The 14512-nt window shown below is 40.5% G+C and overlaps 1 pseudogene; it reads right to left on the bottom strand.

The window, feature by feature from the left end:
* Positions 1-245: 245 nt before the first annotated feature.
* The window catches only part of LOC119619301 (keratin, type II cytoskeletal 8 pseudogene), a 28995-nt pseudogene continuing 14728 nt past the window's right edge, over positions 246-14512 (bottom strand).

The raw sequence follows: 14512 nt of genomic DNA, 5'->3' as shown, positions 1-14512 counted from the left end.
AGCTGCTTATATAATCTGTTTCCATTTTCTATTATCAACTATTACTAATTTGAGATAAAAATTATTCAGAAAATTACTACTAAACTGGAAAATCTTTTCTTTTTCTTTTTTTTTTTTCTTTTTTCTGGCAGAGCTACCTGAGGTTTTATTGGACAAAAAAAAAAAAAAAAGCAACTAAATTGTTTTGTAGCTGGAGAAATGGGCAAGGGGCCCAGGAGTAAACTCCCTGGCAGGTGAGCTGAGGGCTAGGGCTGAGCCTCAGGTGCGTCTCTCATTCCCTGTGCTACTCCGCAAGTGGCCTCCCTCCCAGGCTCTGGGGTAGCCTTAGGAGGTGTAGGCTGGGAGGGGCTGCCGCACCTGTCACTTGGGTAGGACGTCAGGACGTCAGAGGACTCGGACACCAGCTTCCCATCGCGGGTCTGAATCTTCTTCACAACCACGGCCCTGGTGGAGCTGGTGCAGCTGAAAGGAGCTGGAGTCCGCACCAGAGCCAAAGCTGGAGCCCAGGCCGTAGCTGGGGCCCGGGCTTGTGAGGGACCCCATAGACCGAGCTCAGACCACTTGCCACTGGTGGTCTTGCTATGGATGAATACTCATGTTCTGCATCCCAGACTCCAACCAGCTCTCTTCGCCCTCCAGCAGCTTCCTGTAGGTGGCAATCTCGATGTCCACCAGCTTGACCTTCATCAAGGGCCAGCTTGACCTTCATCAGCTTCTGGTACTCACGCAGCTGCCACGCTATGTCCTGCTTGGCCCGCTGCAGGGCAACCTTCAGCTCGGACAGCTTGAATTTGGCATCCTTAATGGAAAGCTCTCCACGCTACTCAGCATCTGCAATGGCGGCCTCCAGGGAAACCTCTGGCCTTTGAGGCCCTCCGTCTCAACCTGGAGCTGGCTGATGTTCCAGTTCATCTCAGAGATCTGAGTCTTTGTGCTCTGCAGGTCATCCGCGAGCTTCCCAGCCAGCGTCTGCAGCTACTCATACTTGATCTGGTACATGCTGTCAGCCTCAGCCCGGCTGTGGTTGGCAATCTCGTCATAATGTGCCTTGACCTCAGCAATGATGCTGTCCATGTCCAGGGAGCGACTGTTGTCCATGGATAGCACCACAGAGGTGTCCAAGATCTGGGACTGCAGCTCCTGGATCACCTCTTCATACAGCTGCCTGAGGAAGTTATCTCGTCAGTCAGCCCTTGCAGGCGAGACTCCAGCTCTACCTTGTGCATGTAAGCTTCATCCACTTCCTTCTGGATGAGGACAAATTCATTCTCCATCTCTGTACGCTTATTGAACTCATCCTGGTACTTGTTCTTGAAGTTCTCCACCAGCCCCTGCATGTTGCCAAGCTTCGCCTCCAGCTTCAGCGTCTGTGGCCCAGAGTCTTCAACTGCCGCCTAAGGTTGTTGATGTAGCTCTTGAACATGTTCTCCATGTTCCTCTGAGCCGTCTTCTGCCGCTGCAGGAGGCTCCACTTGGTTTCCAGCAACTTGTTCCGCTGCTCCAGGAACCATACCTTGTCTATGAAGGAGGCAAACTTGTTGTTGAGGGTCTTGATCTGCTCCTTCTCCTGGGTGCACACAGCCTGGATGCTGGGGTCCACCTCCAGGTTAAGGGGGCTCAGCAAGCTCTGGTTGACCATGATGGCAGTGATGCCTCCCATGCCGCTAGCCCCACCATAACGTCCACCCAGGCCACCCAAGAAGCTGCTGTTGCTGCCCTCTTGGGAGAAGCTCAAGGAACTGGTGCGGGCACTGGGCCCACTCGTGTAGGAGCAGCTACTGAAGTCCCGGGAGCCAGAGGTGGACACCTTGTAGGACTTCTGGGTCATCCTGATGGACAAGGTGGAAGCAGGAGTGGAGGCAGACAGGTGGGCGGAACCAGACAGAGATCCCAGAAGGAGCAGAGAAACTGCTTCTTGGTGGAAAACCGTTTTATACTTTAGGATTTGTATTCCAAAGTATCAGTAAGCTTTCAAAAATGGTAACTATGACCCATGATAAGAGGTAATATTACAGCGTGACCCACACAAAAACAAACATATATAAAACATGAATCAAAAGCTTTATTACATAGTACCTATCCTTGCTATGCACCACTAATTTTGACATTTTCTGTTAAATACTATTTTATTTCATGTTTTAAAAATGCTTATCATAACATTAAGTTAATTTCACAACCAATAATAATCACAGCCTTCAATTTTTTTTAAATGTCATGAACATTAGAACGATGATATAAATTAGAAGTGAGCTATTCTCAAATATATCCTTTTCTCTAGAAATTCCTTACAGATTTCCAAAAACTGCCACTTAGCACCTCAGCTAAACGATTAGATTTGTGGCTATAGACACGAATACTTTGCCTGTAAAGGTGATGTAAGTACTTCATCTTTTGGGTGTGTGGTATGTTAGTTTTGATTCAGAGCTGTAGACCCAGGCAACTGTTAGGTATGGGCAGAAATATTGATATTTTTTTTCCTCCACAGAGATGAGAGTTCTTGAGAAAAACAATGAAGTACAGGATAGAAATAAAAAGGAAGACTATGAGATGCAGCTGAATAAAGATAAAAGTAATAATTAGTCTCTCCTTTCCCAGTCCCAGAAAATAGGATTATCTGGCCAGGTCGGTATCTATCTTGACAGAGAGAAGTGAAATTCCTTCTCAGACATCTGCTTGTAGTTTCAAAGTAGAAATTAACAAACAACAAAATCACCGAAAGAAACTATAAAGGAGAAATACTTTTCTTCATTTTCTTAAAATTTTTATCTATAAATTCAGAGGATAAAAAATTATTTAAACTATTTAAATTAATAATTGCCCCCATGTTGCTGACATTGTATAAAGATTAATATTAATATTTGTTGAATTAAATTTATTAATAATATATGTCCAACTTATTAAAAAATATTTTTAATGAATGAATAAAAATCTTCTCAGTCAAAGACTTATGAGAAATGTTTCATATTACCTAGTGTTCTAAAGTAAGGTTATATTTGAAAATATGTAAAGTCCAGTTTCTCTAATGTATTTTTTTTAGTTCATTCATATTTACCATCTGCAATTATTAAATTATTCAAACAATTTCTTCATTCCAGTGTCTTCTTACTTCTACTTCATTCAACGCCTAATCACCAGATGAGACAGTATTCTGGAAAACCAATATATATTTCATTATCCTTCTACCTCATATAGCCAGTGCCTTCTAGTTTATATCCAAGGCCCTAAAATTAGAAGTAAAGGTTTCCCTAACCTGGATCTAGCCAGTGTATCTCACCTAACTCCTTACTTCACTATATGTTCAACACTGTGGACAAATGGAAGCCAATGATAATCCCGAAAGACACACCCACAAACACCATAAATCCAAATGTTGAACTCACAAAAGATCAAAATCCCTGACACCATAACTCTGCAGAAAGTATTTTAAAAATTATTTAAAAGATATTTACATTTTTTGAAAGGAGATTTATTTGAGAAACCTACAAAAACACAGCAGAACACTCATAAGCCACTTTACCCAATAACATAGGCAATAATAACACAGATTTAAAGTATGAACATTCAGGTATACTGATAGCCACACTGATACAACAGTCATGGGCAGATGAACTACATTCACAAAAAATAGTTCAAAAAGCTAAATGTACGAATACCTATCACTATGGTTGATAATAGTGTGTTTTAGGATTGCCGTCCTAAATACTGTGAGGAACAAACTAAGTCTTTTGACATGATTGATCGAAAACCAGGATGGGTTACAACTGCACCAATCACCCAAAGAGCCACGATCTCAAAAAATTTTATCTTTCACAAATGCAGATGTACAAAAATTGTCTTCATTTACTGAGGAAATCCCAATGTTTTTGCATACATGCCCCAATGCTTACACTCAAAGTCAATGTTGTGATAATGCACTTTCATGAATCATATTTGCAAAAAATGCATAAAACAAATTAGAAATTTCTAGAAGTCTCTACACAGTCTATACCTCCAGTATTGGAAATGATGCGAAGATAGAATACATATCATAGAGAATTGCAAAAGAAAAAACTGCTGAGAATGTAAAATACTGGGGAAAAACTGAAAAAAGAAAAAGAAAAAAACTCTAGAAAACTGAAAAGAAAATTTAGCATTTGAAAATGTGCATTACAAGGATAGATTCTGGGCAATTGCACAGAGATAGTTCATAAGAGCTGGCTGACTTTCACGACATTAACAATATTTTGTACCCTAGCATCACAATGAGTAGCTGATTTGTTTTCTTTTACAACGTGGCTTTTCTCAAACAATATGTTCACCTTCACTTTCTATATGGTGCTACTCTTTTTGAAATGCTTCATGATTTGATATACACAGACATGAAGATTTTCTATTATATTTTACCATCTTCTGTGCCATGCTTCTGTGTTGTTTTGCATACACAGAAATCTATTCCACAGGCACTTATATACAGACCACAAATTTGGCAGAAACGATAATGGTGATCAAACAGCAACACCATTGCTTAAGTGTCTTTTTATCCTACCATGCATATAATTATTTATGCATCAGTCAGCAACTTCACGAGCTTCTTCAGACAGCTTCAATTCATCAGAAGCTCCTGGAATATCATCAGCTGAAGGAAATGCCAACGCAGGCAATGACGCATTTTTAAACTGAAGTTCTCATTGTTGCTGTAACATGTGGCCAATCCTCTCCTCTGAATTTTCTGCCAAATGCATTGGCTGAATGGAAAAAAACCAACTTTATTGGTAACACCTTGAAATTCACTTTTAAAGCCTTGATTGCACCTCATTCTAAATCCATCATTATGGCTTGGGGATTCAATTGAAATTCATTTTCTTCTGCAAAAAGACAGTAACAAGGTAATTGTTCTGCCTAACAATGCAACTATCCTGTGATTGTGCAGGATTTTAGGCGTTAGGAATTTAAACTTTAGGGATATTGATCTTTAGGAAATCGGATGTTTTGGGATCTTATGGCCTCAGGATTGTGTCTTTCAGGATTATGACCCAAACCTGAACAAATCTGTCCGTTTAAATATAGATGTATCTGTCTTTCTGCCTTAAGTAATAATATTCATCCCTCTTTCAAGAAAGGCTTCTCATTGTTTCAGCACCCAGTCAAATCCCACCCTTTACTTAAGGAGCAATTCAAGTCTTACCCAAACTCTCTTCAGGACTTTCTATCCTGTGAGTAAAAATGGGGTTCATATTTCTGCATGGCATATTCTTCTATAACTTAGTGGTTTTTTAAAAAAACTATTAATCACACTTATTAGTATTTCTCTTTGTTTCTCATATTAGGAATTTGGAAGAGGGTTGTCTGAGCAATTCTGGCTCTATATCTCATGAGGCTGCAGTCAGATGTGGGTCAGGACATAGTCCTCTGAAGACTATGTGTGAAAGATATGCTTACTCACGTGGATGGCAAGTGTGGGCTTTTGGTGGGAGGTCTCAGTTACCCTCCCTGTGGGCCCTTCCATAAGGCTGCTTGGTTTTCCTCAAGACATAGAGTTTAGTTTCTCCCACAATCCAAAAAAACAAGGTGGAAGTTGCAATGCCTTTTATGTCCCAACCTCAGATATCATACACCATCACTTCCACAGTATTCTACTGGTCACATGGGTCAGCACTAATTAATGTATATGGGCTCTACCCAAGGACATGAATATCAGAAGCCAAGGACTGCTGGGAGGCCTTTGGGAGGCCAGATACCACAGTATTAATTGTAATAAATGGCCTATTTAGGATCTGCTTCTACCCACAATTTAAATACCTGGAGTCCCTCAAAGTTTCCCTTTATTATTTCTAAAAGTATCTCATATGGATTGAAGCACAAAGTTATCTCAGATACCACGCAATCATTGTCATTTTTTTTTCTCTCTTTTGGCTTCAGGCTTATGAAATCCCATGAAGTCCCCTTTCTTCAATACCTGGCACAAATCCTGATCATTGTGACTGAATAAACACCATGCACATGCCCCACTGGGCCAAATCCTCTCTGCTGTGCCAAACATGATGTGGTGCCCAAAGTTGTGAACCTTGGGAGGCCTCCCATATGTTTGATGCCATTGGGTGGCAGGCACACTCTGTTGTCTGTTTCTGCACATATATGGTAGAATGAATCCCAGGGAGTCAGCCCATGTGGCACAGTACATTATATGGTTATGGAGCTCCCAGTGATTTCAGACCTTTTGATAAAAGAGCCCTTTCATGTGCTACCTCAGTTTTCCTAGCACTTGACCTAAGTTGTTTTAGGCTGAAGGATGAGCTGAGTGATAGGCATTATTCTATATTAAAAACAGCTCTTCACTTCCAGTACCTATCATATTATGGCATAGCTATGTGCCAAATTTCTTTCTCCCTTGTAATCGTTATTTCCCAAGAGGTTTGCTTTCTCATAAAAATCTGTCTCTACGAGTCCTAAAGTCCATTCAAGTTAGGTTCAACTGGGACTCCAACTACACTCCTCCTGCTAATATCCTTAAGAGGTCTCTAGTCCCAGAAATGCACAATCTTTTTATTGGAATAAACAGAATCTTTTCCTAGGCTTGACTCTGAGGGATGCTGTTACCTAGATAACAAATAGCCAAGAGCCACCTGTGTAAAGACTTTCCAGAAGCTCTAATGACAGAAGTAGTGTGACAACGTTGATTTAACATCTCTTGTGAAAAGTTAATTTAGAATAGCTTTATCCGTTCCCTCACAGTATCACTTAAGGAGGCAAAGAGACTAGTGATATACTTCATAGGTTTTGAAGAAAAACAGGCTGAAATAAAAAGCCCAGTTTATCCACATAGCAGCAAAATACATTTGGTAAGTTACTAAGTCTAATTTTCCTCATCTGATATCATATGGTTATCATAAAAATTATCTAAGACTGTTCAAGTCTGTGTTTAACAATAAATGATAGGAACGTTCACTATTATCATTAACATCCTAATAATTACTGATAATGTCCCATAACAAGACTTCTCATCATTCTGTAAAACTCTCTTTTATAGCTTTGGGGCTAATAGTGGACTGAGGTTCAGCCTGTAGCTGATTTTCCAGGTCATACCATCAACAGTACCCTCTTTGTACCCAGAGTCAAATTTTAATTTTGGATCTTCAGGGTACAAGCAAGTGGGAGATTGAATCTCAACTTACTTCTAGTCTTTATTATGGGACCTGGAATAGACAAAACTCTATTATTAATATCAAATTTGAAATCAATTTGAAAGGCAAATTCATGGAGTTTCTGACTACATTCCCTGCTCTGCACTTTCCTTCTGGGTGGTTGTCTTCCTCCCCCTGCCTTTCCTCAGAATTCATCAATCAAAATCTCCCTGGAACTATGCTTCTCAAAGTATGGTCCCTACAGTACTTATCACTTCAAGAAAGAAAGTATAATAGTTGAAGTTAAGATTCCCAGGCCCCACCCCCAAATCTCCCTCTCTCTACATATATATGCATATACACACATATATACACACATATATACACACATATATACACACATATATACGCACACATATATACATATATAAAAAACACACAAGTGTGTGTGTATATATATAACATGAACATTAACATATATATATGTGTGTGTGTGTGTGTGTGTGTGTGTGTGTGGTTTTTCTCAACACACTTCCGAGGTGATTGATGTGCAGGGAGCTTGGATCCAAACTTTGGGTAGCACCACCTGACTGCATAAAAAGTTTGGGAGCCATGGTATCAAACTATCATTAATTAAGCCTCATGTTTAAAAGACCAGAAAAGCTAGGCTTGACATGGCTTACCAAGTAAAACTGGACTTCAACATTACTAAAATTTTGCTTTTGCTGTGGTTGTTTGCCACAAGAAAAAATGGTATTAATGAAACAGTAATGAAATGATTGATTGTTCCAATTCACAGTTCTATATGTTTATTACACACAATATTAGGGAAGAACTTAACGATCAGCCACTAATTTGGGTCACCTCAAAGTTAATTCTAGGATAGTGCCTTGAAATGCTGGATAACTTGGTTGCTGTTCCAATGATTAGTGCTTCCCCATCTTGGGATTTGCCCATCTCTATGCTCTAAATGACTTTCTATTTCTCCTCCTCTATCAATTTGTATTAAGTGTGGGAAACATACTTTCTTTCCTTTTATCCTAGCCACCATTAAAATATTTTACTATAGCAACCATTTGCTTAGAGTGAACCTCATCTCACCTACTACTTCTATTACTATCGATAAAAATGCTTTTTTTCCACAATTACAGGCACAAATGTCCTACAGTCTGATATATCTTTAAAAAAGGAATCCATATGGTCATGGGGCTTTTTCCTTGGTTTAAAACACCTATGTACCCATCACCAAGCATTCCCCCACTACTGTAAGACATTCTCTGCCCTGATAGAGCAGATGCTATTCCCTATGGGTCCTGTAGGGTTCGATCAACACACTTTTCTTTCTATTTTCCATCCCTACTTCCTTTTACATAATGCTTTGGTGGAAAGTTCCTGCTAGGGTCAAAACGTTCTTTGACTAATGCTGGTAGGGACCCTCTAGTCTCCAGGGAAGACCATCACTCTTCCCTTGGAAACTAAACAGCCTTTTCTACTAGCTGCAACAATAGTTCTAACTCAGTTTTCTATTGCTATGCCCAGGCTTGGAGATATATAAATAATCTCTGGCAGTACACATTTTCTCTATGCTCATGCTATTATCTGTTTAATACAAGGCAGTTAGTTCTCATCTTTGGGTAGCAATTAGTCCATGCTATGAATCGATGCTATACTAGAATTACTAATTACCCAGAGAAACCTAAGAATATAATTTCTGTTTCACAGAGCACACCAGCCTGACGATTAAGAAAAATCATAATGGCAGTATACTATTTCTCTAATTTGGCTCCATTTCATGACTGTGGAATTTGCAGGCTATCTTTTCCTTGGTGCCCACACACAGAAACTTCTGAGCTCTCACATTGCCTCTGCCAGTCCCTCCTTTCCTACTTTTGTTCTGACACACTGTGGTAGCCCAGATGGCTTCTGTCTGTGAAACCCCTTCCAGGCCCCTCTCCATAGGCAGGGAAGGTAGTGCCATTTCACACTTATGCCCTCTGCAGTCCAAGGTACTCTTAATGCTCCAATCACCCAGGCAAGCCCCTCTTCCTCATAAGAAAGTTACACGCTGGGAGCACAAAGCAGAGCTTCTTTGTGGTCAGTATATCATCTCCCAGAAATTTTGGTAATGCTTGTCTTTTCTAGAAAACTTCATTTTTCTCAAAGCAGCTTTCTCCACATTCCTGTTTGTCCAGGATAAACAGTCCATTTAAGTAAAGCATCAAGCTGTGTTCACTCCTTCTCTAACACTAGGACTTGACTAATGTAACAAATCTTTTTAGGAAAAGTTTATTCCCAGGATGCTTTTAAGTGTCCCATACAAATGTATTCTCAGCATATTCACTTTATCAATGTCATAGATACACACAGTCCAACTTTTAGGGTGAACAGAGTTTTGCCTTATGCTCAGCTCTCCCCTTCCTCCACCTCTGCCTTTGCTAACTTCCACGAAGTACTCAAAATCCAACACTTGGTTGAAAGTACAGTCTTGAGTAGGTTACTAATTTTTTTATGAGACTTTAAGATGCTCAAGGCTGGTGTATTAGTTATCTATTGCTGCATCACAAATTACCCCAAAATGTCATGACTGCAAATAACAAGGGTTTGTTATCTCACAGGCTCTGTGAGTCAGGCACCTGGGAGCAGCTTAGCTAGCTGGGTCTACCTCAAAACCTCTCATGAGGCTGCAATCAAGGTGTTGGCCAGGGATGCAGTTATCTCCAAAGTCAATTCAGAGACCTTTATAAAAAAAACATTTACAGTGTTATGCCAAATTAGATATTGATTACATATATCATAAAATTAATAAATCAAGCAGATTTTTCTACTTCATAATTCATGTCAAATTTAATAGTCTCTTCACTGATTCTTTGTACTGAGAAAGGGCATTTTCGTTTTCCCCCTCATTCTTAAGCTAACAAAGGACATTCTGTAATCTTCAGTTTCTTGGGGACTGAGAAGCTCTTATTTATTCCTAATATTTCTCAGCAGCTTTAATTTGGATAAATGTTTTCAGGATTTTTTTTTTCAAATTGCTTCCAACCTCACGCTCAGGTCATTGTTGACTCTAGACTGAAAACACCAGTTCTTCCTCAAATGAGTCTCCCCATAAGAGTTGCTCACAACATGGTAACTGGCTTCCCTCAGAGTAAGGACTCAAAAAAACAGAGATGGATAGAGAAACAGGGAGAGACAAATACAGATAGATGGAGAGAGAGAGAGAGAGAGACAGAAACAGAGAGACACACAAAGAGAAAGAAAGAGAAGGAAGGAGATGCTCAGAATTCCTATGCCTGGTTACAAGGATTTTGTGTATGTGATTTTTTCCATTGTAATTTAACAATATTCAGGGTAGAGTCATTTTATAGTGTTTATTAGGAAATTCTAATGAGTATTGGGCTCAAGGAGAACTCTTTAGAAATGGCATGTGACAACTATGTGAATATTAATTCATTGCCATTACACTGAACACAAAACAATAAATATATCCAAAGTAATTGGCTGTTTAAAATCACGTTTGCAAAACAGCCTGTGGCTAAAGTGCTTGTTAACTTGGCAGTGACAAAATAGGACAATTTTATACTGAAATGGTTTTTATATAAAAGGTCTCTGTCAGAACTAAGGACTTTCCTGGAAATGATTTGTAAAAGGCTTTGCATAAAGACATACTGCAAATAAGGCCACCAACTTCTTATTTCTACACTCATTCTTTATTGTTGTAAACTGAATAACACTCCCCACCCCCAACCCCAGAGATGTCACATTGTAATCCTTGGGATCTATGGCCTTATATGGAATACCTACATTGAATAGGTGGCCTTCCATAGTAAAAGAGGCTATAGACATGATCAAATTAAGGGTCTTCAGATGGGGAGATTATTCTAGATTATCCGAATAGGCCCAGTGTAATCACAAGGGTCTTTATAAGAGAGAGAGAGGAGTGGCCGGGCGCGGTGGCTTATTCCTGTAATCCCAGCACTTTGGGAGGCCAAGTTGGGCAGATCATGAGGCCAGGAGTTTGAGACCAGACTGACCAACATGATGAGATCCCCTTTCTACTAAAAATACAAAAATTAGCTGGGCATGGTGGTATGCACCTGTAATCCCAGCTACTTGGGACGCTGAGGCAGGAGAATAGCTTGAACCTGGGAGGCGGAGGTTGCAGTGAGCTGAGATCGTGCCACTGCACTCCAGTCTAGGCGACAGAGTGAGACTTCAATTAAAAAAAAAAAAAAAAAAAGAAGAAGAAGAAGAAGAAGAAGAAGAGAGAGAAGTGTCTCAGAGTGAGAAAGATAACCAGGTGGTGACACAAGCAGAGAGACAGAGAGAAAGAGATTTGGAGATGATGTACTGCTGACTTTGAAGATGAAGGAAAGGAGTCATAGTCAGGAAATAACTCTGGTCTCCAGAGTATTTCTACTTGCTAGAGAAGGCAAGTAGATGGATTCTCCCCTAGAGCCTCTAGAAGGAACCAGCCTTGCTAACACCCTGACTTTGGTCCAGTGAGACTGATTTTGAACTTCTGGCCTCCAAAATTGTAAGAGACTAAATTTATGTTGTTTTAAGCCTCCAGGTAATTTGTAGTAACTCATTACAGCAGTAATAGGAAACTAATATAGTTATAAAAGGAATAGTGCTGAGTCTGTCAGCATTTTTAGAAGTATTCCATGATAGGTTAAATGTCTTGAAGCTTTTTTAAAAACATGTAGCCAACACAGTTCTCCAAATACAGAGAGAGGCATCATTTCCACATGATGGAAGAGCTAGACTAAGAGGGCATTCCTCCTCAAGAAGACCTCTCCCTCTTCCAAGTGGAGGTGGGGCTGGGAGCACAGCCTGAGCATCAGCTGGGGTACAGATCCTCTACCAAGGGACACGGAAGGGGAGAAACCCTGGCAGCAACTATTCCCTGGGATCCTCAGTGGGCAGAGCCCAGGGACTGCAGGCATTATTGTTTCCATAGCAACCCATGGAATTTTTTTTTTTTTTTGGAAGATTATATGGTGGCTCTATTCCTGCAGAAAATTGGGATTATTCACCCATTTCTACAAAGACGTATAAATTAAGAAATATGAAGCATATCTGTGTCTCCCATGGCCCAAGTTAAGCACTCCAATCCTTCCCTGAACTTTTCATTACATGCTGAATTGACCATGAAATGAAATTTCAAACAAGGTTCTTAGAGCTCATGTTAGAAAGAGTTACTTGTAAGACAAAAGTACTTATTTTACAAAATATGTATACCTCTCCCACAAATATTCCATATAGTTTCAGAATCAAAACTAATTTATGAGACAAAGGTTTAACATATTTCTAGCCACTGTGGCTTTGTTTTATTTAGAAGACATTTTACTATAGCATTTAAAGAACCACTTGTGCATGGGAGATGAAGAGTTGGCAGACCTCTTTCTTACAAAAAAGGAAGGCTTCAAGGGGACTTTGTAAAAATCTCAGAAATGAAAGTGTATGATAGATCATTGGAGGAATGCCACTAACTACTGAGGAGTGATGCTGGTAGGCAGAGGGCATTTTCAGCTCATAATTGGGTTTCAGTGGCTTGGCCTGGGAGGCTTAACTGAGGAAAAGACTCAGGGCTCTCGGCAAAAACAATCTAAAAGCTAAAAATAGTGATGTGTACACTGCCTCCAGCTGCGTACCCCTTCTTCTAGTTGACCCCAAAGAGGGGCTCACTGGCAGGGAGGGCTGCTGTGCCTATTCTGTGGCAGGGCAGGCACTCCAAGTGAACATTCCCAGCATGAATACCACTACATAAACTAAAAAAGATTTCTGTAATTTAATGTTCAACAAAGAATCTGGCAGAGCCTTGTCCTGAATCCCACGGCACTCTATTCCTTAGTCTTCAAGGGTAAGGAGAAGCCCCTGGTGACTCCACAACCTCCCACAATCAACCATATTAAGCTCAAGTCTCTGCCAACAGCACCTACCTTCAGAAGGACCTGTCCCCATGTAAGTGCCCGCACGAGGCTGGACTCAGGGGGCCATAATGCCTGTCCACCAAGAGTTTTCCACATTTTCCCTGGTCCTCAATATCTCCATACTGGACAACCATGACATCATCCTCACCTGAGGGACCCACAAGCTAAAATTCTTTGAGCATTGCTGTCAACACTGCCTGCAATTCTGGAGGAAAGCCATCCCCAGTTCTTCTCTTCTTTGACCAGCCCATTGCAGGGCAGATGTGCTGCCTCCCAGAGGATATGTTCACATACTCCCACTCCCTCTGTATCTGGAGAGTAATCACATGATAGACCTAATAGTGATACAGACTTTTTTTTTTTTTTTGGCCAGATTCAAGGACCTCTGAAGACACATAGCTCTACTCTCTGCAGACACAACTAGGAAGGGGACTCAGGCACTCTGTCACTTCAGTTCTTCAAAACCTAGAGAGCTTCATCTATGCAAAGTAGCCACAGCCCAATGAGATAACCAAGGGAGAGTCCCTATGGTCCCCATAAGTACCAGCACCTGAGCCTATAGAGCCCAGCAACACATGAAACAACTATATTGAATAAAACAGTTCAGACTTGCAAAACCATCAAAATAAAGAAGACACTCTTACAGATTTTTCCAATGTAGTTTGAGTAGATTTTCATACAGTTTTCATGTAACCTCCAGATAACTTTAATTGAATGAAATACTATCTTACCTCCTGGTCCATGGCCACATCTAAAACTTAAATGACATTTTAACAGAGTGGAGTGATTTCACCTCCCTCAAATCCTTTGTTCAGGCCACTCACTCACTCAAGCTAGGTACTGAGACATGTATATTCAGGACTATGAAAATTGAATTTCTGCCTTGCAGTGTTAGCGTAGAGATTTACATGCTTGTGGACAAGTTACTAACAGTTCTGAATGTTAAAACACCAAACAATCAAGGATGTCCAGTGGTTCTTGGATTTGCATTAAGTGACCACCTTAAGCGCTCAATTTATCATGCAGCTCACAGGTTCTTCTGAAAGGAAAGAGATATATTATGTATTTACTCAAAGACAAAATATTTGAGTAATTAGAATCCCTGTCTGCCTCACCCTGATTTTATTCTACTCTGATCCAATCCAGGACATACAAGATGAAACTGTTTGCCCCAACATCAGAGTGGAGGCCATCCTATCTCCTCACTGGTGGAGGTAAACATTGGGCCTGCATCTTCAAGATGTTGGTCTCAGACATGGACAACTGCCTTATGAGAAAGAAAGAGTTTCTGGTCATTAGAGCTAACTTTGAGGCATGAAATTCAGATGGTCTTTCATGGTGGCACAATCTTATCACTGCAGCCTTGAGTACTGAGGCAAGGGCAGACACACTGAGTCCCCTGTTGGGTAAGATGGGAATGATTTTTAAATACTTCTACTCTCAAATTATTTATGGGTCAGACTGCATAAACCATCAGGG

Source organism: Chlorocebus sabaeus, chromosome 23 (assembly GCF_047675955.1).
Source record: "Chlorocebus sabaeus isolate Y175 chromosome 23, mChlSab1.0.hap1, whole genome shotgun sequence".
Classification (NCBI taxonomy): domain Eukaryota; kingdom Metazoa; phylum Chordata; class Mammalia; order Primates; family Cercopithecidae; genus Chlorocebus; species Chlorocebus sabaeus.
Note: the sequence above shows the minus strand (reverse complement) of the source record. Positions and strands in the feature narration are given on the sequence as shown.